The 11,553-nt window shown below is 34.4% G+C and overlaps 1 pseudogene; it reads right to left on the bottom strand.

Moving 5' to 3' along the window:
• Positions 1-971: 971 nt before the first annotated feature.
• LOC138922884 (olfactory receptor 13G1-like) lies at positions 972-1,895 on the bottom strand (annotated as a pseudogene).
• Positions 1,896-11,553: the final 9,658 nt, after the last annotated feature.

The following is an 11,553-nucleotide window of genomic DNA, read 5'->3' as shown; positions in this document are numbered from 1 at the left end:
AACTCATTCACCTAATCACGTTTTTCTGGTATTCTTCAGCTGGAGGGCATTGAGAATGGTTCTTCTGTTTCCTTATATTAGGTATTAATTTACTTAAAATTTGGCATTAAATGTTATATAAAAGTAATAATATATGGTTCTTGTATTTATAGATTGAAAAAGCTAATGCAGGCAATAATGACATGAACTACATTTTTTTCAGGAATAATAGCATGAGAATACTATTATTCTCATTTTTTAATTTTTTCAAAAATAATAGTATGAGAAAATTCTTGCTCTTATTTTATAAAATATATTACAGTGGATTCCTGATTATAACATGGATTTTAAAGCAAAACTGTAATGCATGTGTCACAAACATGTCTCACAAAGATAGAATGTATTTTCTTGTTACATAAATGGTGGACATGATTTGATTTATAAAATTGTTAATTCTAGAATATTAGAAATAATATTTATTTTTTGTAGAGGTAAATGTTTGTATGCATGGATATATAAGAATTAGAAGTTATGCATATATATTTTAGAATTACATTGGTATATAAATCATATTTGATGATGTATTTTATGATATATCTTATGTCATATATTTGTGTGATGTTGTATGTGTATGACAGTGCAGATTTTGTAAAAATGAAAAGTATGGGACTGTAGAGATGATGAGGAGGTTAGGAACAGAATAGGAAAAAGAGAAAACACTTTCATCTAGTGTAATTAGTTTTTAAAGTATACATAAAAAAATTGATTAACATGTGGAATGATAAGTATAAATTAGTAGTGAAATCATAAGAGAATAAGTCCATTTTGGAAATAAGGAGCTAGGGAAGTGATTTACAGTGGAGTGAAACATTCTTGCCCTTACGAGAGAATAGGAAAACTTCAAATGGAAATAACTATGAAACATCAGTAAAATCTGAGATGTTCTACTAGATGATTCTAAAGTACAGTAGTGATGCACCCCCTTGAAATCATTAATGTTTCAGAAATGAAAAGACTTTCTTAATCCCTGTCTACATCTCCTTGTTCCGGGAACTGTACACAACGGGGTTCAATGTGGGGGTCACAAGAGTATAGAGTGCAGCTACCACCTTGTCTCTTTCAAATGTGTAGCTGGAAGCAGGGAGGGCATAGGTGTAGATTACAGGGCAATAGTAAAGGGACACCACTATGAGGTGGGATGAGCATGTCGAAAAGGCCTTTCTCTTGCCTGCTGCTGTGCTGATGCGGAGAATGGTAGTGATGATAAAAGCATAGGAGATGCAGGTGAGGGTGAAGTCACCCACTGCCAGGGTAATGTCTGCAATACAGACCATCACCTCATTGATTTTCACAGGGCTGCTGGACAAAGACAGTAGTGGGGGTATCTCACAGAAGAAGTGGTCAATGGTATTTGGTCCACAGAAGGTCAGCTTCAGGATGAGACCTGTGTGTAGCCAGGAATTGGTTACTGCAATAGCCATGACAATGCTGAGTAAGGCCATGCACATATGGTGGTTCATGACAGTGCTGTAGTGAAGAGGGAAACAGATAGCCACACAGCGGTCATAGGCCATGGTCGTGAAAAGAACCATCCCAGCTCCCAGGGACCACATAAAGAAGAAGAGCTGGGACATGCAGCCTCTGTATGAAATGGTCCTTCCTGATGTTAGCATGGTCCCAAGCATCTTGGGTATTATGCTTGTTGTTCAGATGATGTCTACGATAGCCAGTGACAGAAGGAGAACATACATGGGGGTATGTAGGGTGATGTTATAGATTATGGCAATGACAATGATCAAATTGCCAAGAAAAGCCACAAGATAGATAAGGAGAAAGACAATGAAGAGAACTCCCTGGAGTTCAGGATTTTGGCTGAGCCCCAGAATCATAAACTCAGTTACAATACTGTTATTCATATTGCTTTGGTGATTAAATGACAGACATTGCAGAGAGTGAACACGTGGCGATTAAATAAATCTGAATGCCATTATAAGATTGTGTGTGTGTGTGTGTGTGTGTGTGTGTGAATGAAGTGATTTGAGTATTAATTTGACACAACATTGTAGCAGGAATTCCTTTATGATGGAGTTTGGTCTTCCAGGCAATATCCTCTATTCTTCAGATCCATACCATTTTCTGATTCATACTCTTCCATTAATGACTCCAGTAAACAGAAGCCTGTGGTTGAGAAGAAAAATAATAGAAAAATAAATGTCTTCAAATATTTCAATATTATCATTTTGAGTTGAAACTTGCCTGAGCCTAAGTTACATTCCTTTATATATGTATATATATATACACAAACACACACACACAGACAATGGAAATATAATACAAATAATTACATATCTCATTTATTCTGTTAACTGCATGCTATCTTTCTACAAACATATGTAAGCAGTAATATCTAGAACAACAGAAGCTGACAGGACTAATCATAGTGGGAACATAACAGGGGGAAAATGCCCAACAGAAAATTCTAAGGCTGGGTATTCATGAGATAATTGACTAATTTATTGAAGTCCCAGCTGAAACAATTTAACCAAATTCCTGCTTTGAGATTTTTTTCCTCAATTTTAAAAGTGCAATGCTAAAATTGAGTGAACTAATTTGTTGTACCGCCATGCAATGGCAAGAGTGTTGGATGTAAAAATAGAAAATCTGGGCTTACCTCTTCATTTCATCATAGCTGTAGCCTGGCCATTTACCCTTCATAACCTTCAGATTTCTTACCTCCAAAAATAGTATAAATTGGGACAAATATTAGATATTATATAGTCGGAGTAAAAGTTTTTTAGGGATAGTCCAGGATACAAGCAGCTGAAAAACAGTTATCTGAAAGGTAGCCATGAGTTTCAAAGGGAAATTCTTGTTTATTTTATTCATCCTCAAAACTTTTCCAGCACTTTGTCACCTGTTTTCTTTTTGCTTATTTGTTTGGATAGATTTGTTTTTATGTATAGTCATATTTTTACCTGAATTCATGACTATCAGGACTTTTGTGACCTGGTGAATCCAGTAGCAGTGTTCAAAGCAGTTGTAAATTTATTCATAGCTTTATGTTTTATATTGTTCACTGCTTTTCAGAGGTCATATTGTACCTTGGATACCTATCCAGTGGTATAAATAAAAATCATGTTTGAGACAAAAGCCAGTCTGATTTGCTCCTCTAGGCCCTGAAACCCCAACTAACAATTTTCCAAATTTAAGCTAGTGACTGATTCATGTGTAGCTGTTCAGACTGGTGTAAAAAGGTAAAGTTTTTGTTTAACCTATATTCCACTTCAAGAATTCCAAGCTTTATTTTTTTTAATTTTTTCATAGTGAAGGGATGTAATATCTTCCAGTACTTGGACCTATGTGTTAGATCCTCTGTAGATATATCATTTTTTCTCAGAAAAACTTTGGAAATTAAATGTTAACATCTTTATGTAGTTGACAAGACAACAATGCTCTGACAGATAAAATAACAGATGCCTGGATTACAAATCTCATAAGTGGAAGAGACAGAATTTACATCTAGGTTTTCTGACTCTAAGGAAATTACTCTTAACCTCTCCGCTATATGCCTTCAGGTAAAACACAAAATATTATGGTGAATGTACACAAAATATGAATGATAAAGGAAAGGTTGGAAAGAACATGTAAGTTCTATTCTGAATAAGATGTGATTTGGAAAACATAGATGAGGATAGAAAATATAATTGAGATAGTTGATATTTGAAATTCAATTTAAGTATTTTTGAATATTGGAAATATATGATATTGAACTAAATGACATTACTCTTTAAAATACTGAGTGTTGAATGTGTTTTCCAATTATAGTAAGAGCCTCTGGTCCTTCATTCCATCTGAATCAGAGATCTGGTATCAAAGCTTCTTGGGTTGAATTTATAAGACAGTGGACCTCTTCCAGCCTTCTTGATCTTACTCACAAAATAGGCACCCAAATATAAACTGAGTCCGTGATGAAGAAAAAACTTCAATTTTCCCTTGGAGAATTGTTATTTATCAATGTAATTAATGCTATATGGCCATGTAATCTTTATTTACCCATGTAATCATTACTGATTTGGTCCCAACATTCAAAGCCAGGTTTCACAAAATGCAGAAAGTTTGCAAAGAGATAGGTAAGTACACTCTGCTCCACTATCTCTGATTAAAGAGTAAAAGTGAAGAGGATCTAGAGATCGCTTTTCTCATCTCTTCTTGGAATGTCCCATTCCCTTTGCAAGAGTGATTGCATGGTTGCAGCTCTATTCTCAATGCTCGTGCCATAAGTTGGAATGGTTAGTGTGTGTAGAAAAGGCCAAATTCAAAGGGGTATCATGAAACAGTTCACTAGGAGGAGAGGGCATCTATCGACTATAAAAGCTTTGTTCAGAATGTTTTCTATTGAACCATGGTGTAGACATATATTATTTTCAATCCACAGGTGTCCAAAGTTTCTATTCTATGGTCAATGGTTTCTACTTAAATTCTGCAAGTGAGACTGGCCTGGCTTCCATGCTACCCTTGATCCCCAAAAGCCAGAGCATCCAGCCAAAGAGAGCCTGCCCACATCAGCAGGGCCATCTATTTCTTCAGGTCTTGTAATTTATAGCCATTGACTTTTGGCCATGTTCCTTTTTGTTCATCTCATCTAGAATCATCTATTTTGCTTTAGTTATTATTTTTAAACTGACAGATTTTTTATTGATTTAAATTTGGAGGTAAGAAAAAGTAGTGAAAGTTAATTAAAATTAGGTAAATGCTTAGGGCTTAAATCTTAACGATGACAATTTCTGTCAATGATCTTGTATTTTTAACATGTTTTCAAAATCTTGGGCTATCTCTGTTAGTTAAATGTATAATAACAACAGTGATAAACTTGTTGAGTTGCTTTGAGAATTAAATAATATATGCATATCATTAGCCCAATACTTAGCCCATATTTAGCTCTCAAGTGAAGGTAATTTAGAGTTCCACACTCCTATCATTTTAAAAAGTCATATTTTTAACCTATAGGTTTTTAAAATTAATAATGAGGCCATTTTTATTGCTTAAAGGAAGAAATACATTCCAAAAATATATTTGCAATGATTGAATAATAGTATAATGTAAGAATAAGCAGATTCGCTTAGGAAAATAAAAGATAATTCAATTAATTCTGAAAGCAACAAAGATGTTTTTATTCAACAAATATTTCAAAGTCAAACTTTGTATTAATCATTATGCTTTCTATTTGATTACAATGATGTAGAAATGTAATAAATGTTTTCAATTATTTTGGAGTTAATGGTAAATTAAAAAATGAACAATCAAACAATGTATTGAGATCATCAGAAAATTATTATAAGTACAGTATAAAGCAATTTTATATAGTGACATAGCATGCTTAATTTGGTCTTGGAAAGAATAATGAGAAGACCAAACTAAAATACTATTATGGTATTGTCCTTGAAAGGTAAGCGGTTTTCAAGGAGTATTCAGGGAGAAGGAAGAGAAGAGAGGAAATAAACACCAAGGAAAAACACTAATGCTGCAAATGTATGGAGGTGTGAAGTACAAAATTTGTCTGGGATAAAGCAAACATTTTGGTGATGGATTTGTGTGCATAGAACAATTATTTTGCTATTCGAAGTATAATATGATAGGTCTTGTTTGATTATTATACTCTAAGGAAAAATTGTGTGCTTCTGTAGGTAATAAGGAAGAAGTTGTAAGTCCGAGAAAGTAATATGTGGTGTGTCCCAACATTAGAAAGACAATCCTGCAGGCAGCATGGAGGATAAGTCCAGAGGGAGACATAGTGTCCATTTTGAGATTTGACTGTGCTTACAAGCACTGATTGACTCTTAGAACAATGACAATTTAATTAAATTTAACACTAGGATTTATTTATAATAATTATTGCCAGAATAAAATAAAAGTTACAATAGATAAAACTACATGCAGAGAGAATTTAGACAAGTTTTTTTTGCATTTCTTTTTAGACAAGTTAATTTTTATTGTTTGGCAGAATGCAAGCACACTGACAAAGAAACACCAGCAAACCTTTCCTAGAGGGAGGGAATTGAGGTCATGTTGTGTTTACTGACTCTTAGAACTCAGAACATTAATAGAGGTTCACATTAATATTTTAATGTGTCATTCAACATGTTATTTTGTTTAATCCTCAGAACAGGATTAATTAATAATTAAGAACGTTAATGTCCCAGTTGACATATGAGGTAGTTGGTCAAGTTAGGTAGTGTTAACAAACTTGCTCATTGCCACTCAGTCAGATATTGGGGACATGGAGATCTGAATCCAGGAAGTCTGATTTAAAAAACTCAGTGGTGTTGCAATCTACAAGCCAATGTTATGCCAATGCAACTCAATGTATTCTCCCATATCATCAACTATATCATCATAATCGACATCAGCATCATCATTGTTTCAAATATCTTTTTCTTCTTTGCAAGCATGGACAACATATGCACACTTTTAAAGTGCTACCATATGTAAGGCAAGCTGCTAGGAGCTCACCAGAGCAGCCACTATGTTTTATGGGGCTAGAGTGGTACAATTTACTTTATCCTCTTACATTTCTGAATAACTTTTGTCAGACAATTTCATTCAAGATAATTCTTCACTAAGTAAGAGTTGCTTCTAGTTCAAGTTCATTCAGGGAGAATGTTGCATTCTCTTTAGCTTAGCTTCACGGCTGAAGTATTGCAAGAGAGATGAAAGTGCCCATTTCTCAATTTTGCAACTTAAAAGCAGTGAAAAAGAGAAAATTTGGTGCAGGTTAGAGGAGTGTGCATATAATTGTGTAAAAAATATGGCCCTACCCAATGAAGCGTAGTCAACCATCTGGGTTAGCCTGGGACTGCCCCTGTTTTTCCAGAAAAAGTCTCATGTCTTAAGAACACCTTCAGTCTTGAGAAAAATGGGATGATTGATCACACTATGACCTCTGAAGTCAATGCCACAACTGTTCCTGAGAATCTCATTCACACATGAACTCCCAAAGCATTTTATTCTCTAAGTTTCAGAAGAAATAATTTTTTTTGCAAATTCAACTTTAGCCTATCACTCTCCTTATTCAAGAGTGAATTACAAATTCTTGTATATGATAAAATATACACATCAAATGATGAACTGAAGTTGTTACATAGGCTACACTTACGAGAGGTGTGGAAGCAGCTTAGAGCAAGCATATTGATACAATGAGAAAATTTGAAAACTCATTTTAAACCATTTTTCTAATTAAACCTTTACACTAATTGAAAAAAGGGGATATTCTAAAATAATTTCTGAAACATATTAAGTATTCCTACCACGTTGGTAACAGTGTACTTACCTAAATTTAGTTGACTTTGTTTTAAGGTCTAGTTTGTGAATATGTGATATGTAAGAGAAAAATTTAAGAAGTCAGGCAGACAATGTAAGCACAAGTATCTTCAAATAAGTATCCTCTATTTTAAACTTAATTGCAATCCATGGTCAAGTTTTCCCCTGCCCTATGCCTAAAAAAGAACCAAAGAGACTACGTGGATCATGCCTATCCCTATCCAGGTCATAAATCCATGGTGACTGCGAAAAGTAGACAGAATTTCCACAAATACTCACTTTAGTTCTTTGCAGGGCATCACCATGTTCGAACAGTGACCTGTGTGAAATCACCAGAAAAAAATGGAAAATAAAGACAACAGCCCTCATCAGTTTGCTTTCAACAGACTTCTGTCATGCTTGCTTAAGTATTGATTGATTCCATTATATTTAAGATCAATCAAAATAACATTTCCTGAATTAAGAACAAGGGGCCCAGGGAACAGCATCTCGGACTGAGTTTCTGAGAGGTAGTTAAAATGGATCTCAGTGGAATAATCAAAACAACCCTGCACTGAATACAAATTACAGATGTAATGACTTGGACTTTCTGTGTCATTTCTCTGTAAGACAAAATGATATCCCAAGATGATATCTCCATGATGTAGGAAATCTGAATAATGAGAGAGACACTAGGAACGCTGGAGGGAGATTCAGAGAATGGATGGACGGACGCTGGTATAAAAACAGCTACAGCTGCCGGAAGGATCACTCTCTCTCAATAGAAAATAAACAGAGATGAGAATGGCAGAAAATGGATTCCAAGATGAGATTACAGCAAAGATTGTAGAAGTTCATTTATCCCACTACACTCTGAGGGAGTCAGGGTCTACAAATATACTAGAGAATGAAATTTGGTTTTCAGTGAATGAATATAATAAACTCTTTAGTTAAATTCCTTCCTGAATTGAATTGAATCATTGTTTGAAAATATGTGTTCAACCTTTTGGCATTGTGTATTCATAGGCATACACAAATGATACTCATGTGTGTGATGTACTCACAGTAAAATAGCATCATCTCTGTCTCTCTTGCTGACAATCCTCATATTTTGAAATGTCCGTTGAAATTCAAACACCTATTTTCATGTTTACCATATAGACTTCTTTCCTCTATTTGTTTATGTCTGAGAAAAAGTACACAGGTGGTTATTAGATCATTTAAACAGTTTTCTTAAACAGTAGACAGTGACAGTGATCTAAATGCTCATATAATATACCTTAAATTATTAATTCTTTATATATCATATCCTATATTATCCTAAACATTATCTAAGTATATCAGACTGTGAAAAAAAGATTACAAAAATGGGCAGGAATTGTATATACTAATAGTCACATGGCCAAGTAGAAATTACATGGACTCTAAAGAATGTTTTTCTTGAGTCTGGGGACATAATTTACTTTGCTTTAGTGATATTTTTAAGAGTTAAAATAACCTGCCTTCTTCTGTAATGGTAAAAGTTGTTGTCCATATATTACTTCGAACAGATATATTAAAAATATATATAACATTTTCAGGTACTATGATTGACTGGACAATAAATCAGAATATCTTAAAATAAAAACTGTGCTTGAAAGGCTGTACTGGAGGGTATTTGTTAAAAATCATACAGAGATATTATTTTATATATAAACACTTGATCCAGTCATCGCCTCTTGGTTCCAAACCTACTCTTACTCAGTTTCTCTGGGGTGTTGAACTGGATTGAACCTGCAAAACCTGTAACCATATTGCTCCTGGTCAGCTGGCGCCACATTAACTCTGCCATTATGGGGCAATGGAAGGAGATTTTAAGGCTGAGTGAGGAAAACAAGGTGAGTCCCTGGTCTTTCTCTCTGCTGGAAGATCTATCAGTTCTATTATTTTGACTGTTAATTTAAAATATCACAGTATGATTTATGAGTTTGTCACATTCTTCTTTTAAGTCTGTCAAGTTAGGTCATGCATCATTTAAAGCTAAACTAGTGTGTGCACAGAGAATTTGTTTTATGTCTTTGTGGTGGAAGTATCCCTTTGGCATTATGAAAGTTTCCTCTTTATCTCAAAAGATGTTGCTTGACTTACTGCCTATGCATTCTGATAGGATAATTGCACCAGTTTTCTTTTGTTTAGTTTTGCCTGGTATATCATTTTCTTTCTTTATTTTGCCAGTTTTTTCTTTGTTTGTATTTGAAAATATGTAAGTGGCAAATTTGTTTTTTAACAAAATCTTAATATTTTGATATCAGCAGTTTGGTTATTTGCATTTAATTTAATTATTGATCCATTTCTGTTTGCTTTCTTGTTATTTACTTTCTATCTTTTCCATTTGTTTGGGTTCCCTTCTCTCTTCTTTCTTATGTTCTTCTTTTAAATTTTTTTTATTTTTTTAATTGCAGTAATATTGGACTGTAACAAGATATAGCTTTCAGATGTACATCGTAATATATTTTGAATTCTGTGTAGATTACATCATGTTCACCACACAAAAACTAATTATAGTCCATCCCCTCACATGTGAGCCTAATCCCCACTTTTGCCCTCACTCTCCTTCCCATCTGTAACCAGCAATCCAATCTCCATTGCTATGTATTTGTTTGTCGTTGTTTTTATCTCCTACTTATGAGTGAGATAATTAGGGATTTGACTTTTTCCCTCTGACTTATTTCACTCAGCATAATACTCTCAAGGAACATACATGTTGTCATAAATGGCTGGATTTCATCATTTCTTACGGCTGAATAGTATTCCATTATGTATATATACCACATCTTTCTTATCCATTCGTCCCTTGATAGGCACCTAGGTTGCTTCCACATCTTGGGTATTGTGAATAATGCTGCAATGAACATAGGGGTGCGTGTATTTTTATGCCTTTGCGTTTTCAAGTTCTTTGGATAAATACCCAGAAGTGAGATAGCTGGATCATGTGGTAGATCTATTCCTAATTTTCTGAGCATACTCCAAACTGCTTTCCATGGTGGCTGCACCAGTTTGCACTGCCACCAACAGTGTACGAGGGTTCCCTTCTCTCCACATCCTCTCCAACACTTGTTTCCTGTCTTGTTAATTATAGCCATTATGACCAGAGTGAGGTGATACCACATTGTGGTTTTCATTTGCATCTCCCTGATAGCTAATGATGTTGTACATCTTTTCATATGGCTGTTGGCCATCCGTATATCTTCTTTGGAGAAATCTATGTTCAGATCTTTTGCCCAATTTTTAATTGGGTTGTTGGTTTTTTTGTTGTTGTGCTGTATGTGTTCTTTGTATATTTTGGATATTAACCTCTTATCTGATATATGGTTTGCAAATGTCTTCTCCCAATTGTTAGGTTGTACTTTCATTTTGTTGATTGGTTCTTTTGCTGTGCAGAAGCTTTTTAGTTTGATATAGTCCCATTTGTTCATTTATTGTTTTTTTTTTCCCTTGCCAGACATAGTACTTGAAAATATGCTGCTAAGACAGATGTCAAAGAGCATACTGCTTATGTTTTCTTCCAGAGGTTTCATGGCTTTGGGTCTTACATTCAAGTCTTTAACCCATTTTGAGTTGATTTTTATGCATGGTATAAGGGAATGGTCTACTTTCATTCTTTCGCATTTGGCTGTCCAGCATTCCCAATGCAATTTATTGAAGAGACTGTCCGTTCCCCATTGTATGCTCTTGCCTCCCTTGTCGAATATTAGCTGTCCATAACTGTGTGGATTTATTTCTGGGTTCTTGATTCTATTCCATTGATCTGTGTGTCTCTTTTTATGCCAGTAGCATGTTGTTTGCATTACTATGGCTTTGTAGTATATTTTGAAATCAGGGAGTGTGATACCTCCAGCTTTGTTCATTTTTCTCAGGAATCCTTTGGCTATTCTGGTTCTTTTGTTGTTCCATATAAAGTTTAGGATTCTTTGTTCTATTTCTGTGAAAAATCTTGGTGGAACTTAGGGATTGCATTGAATGTATGGATTGCTTTAAGAAGTATGGACATTTTAACGATGTTAATTCTTCCAATCCAAGAGCACAGAATATCTTTCCAATTCTTTATGTCTCCTTTGATTTCTTTCAACAATGTTTCATAGATTTCACTTTACAGAACTTTCACATTTTAGATTGCTTATTCCTAGGTATTTTATCCTTTTTGTTGAAATTGTAAATGGGATTGTATTCTTAATTTCTCTTTCCCCGACTATGTTGTTAGCATATAGAATCACAAACAATTTTGTATGTTAATTTTGT

This window comes from Equus caballus, unplaced genomic scaffold (genome assembly GCF_041296265.1).
Source record: "Equus caballus isolate H_3958 breed thoroughbred unplaced genomic scaffold, TB-T2T haplotype1-0000016, whole genome shotgun sequence".
Classification (NCBI taxonomy): domain Eukaryota; kingdom Metazoa; phylum Chordata; class Mammalia; order Perissodactyla; family Equidae; genus Equus; species Equus caballus.
Note: the sequence above shows the minus strand (reverse complement) of the source record. Positions and strands in the feature narration are given on the sequence as shown.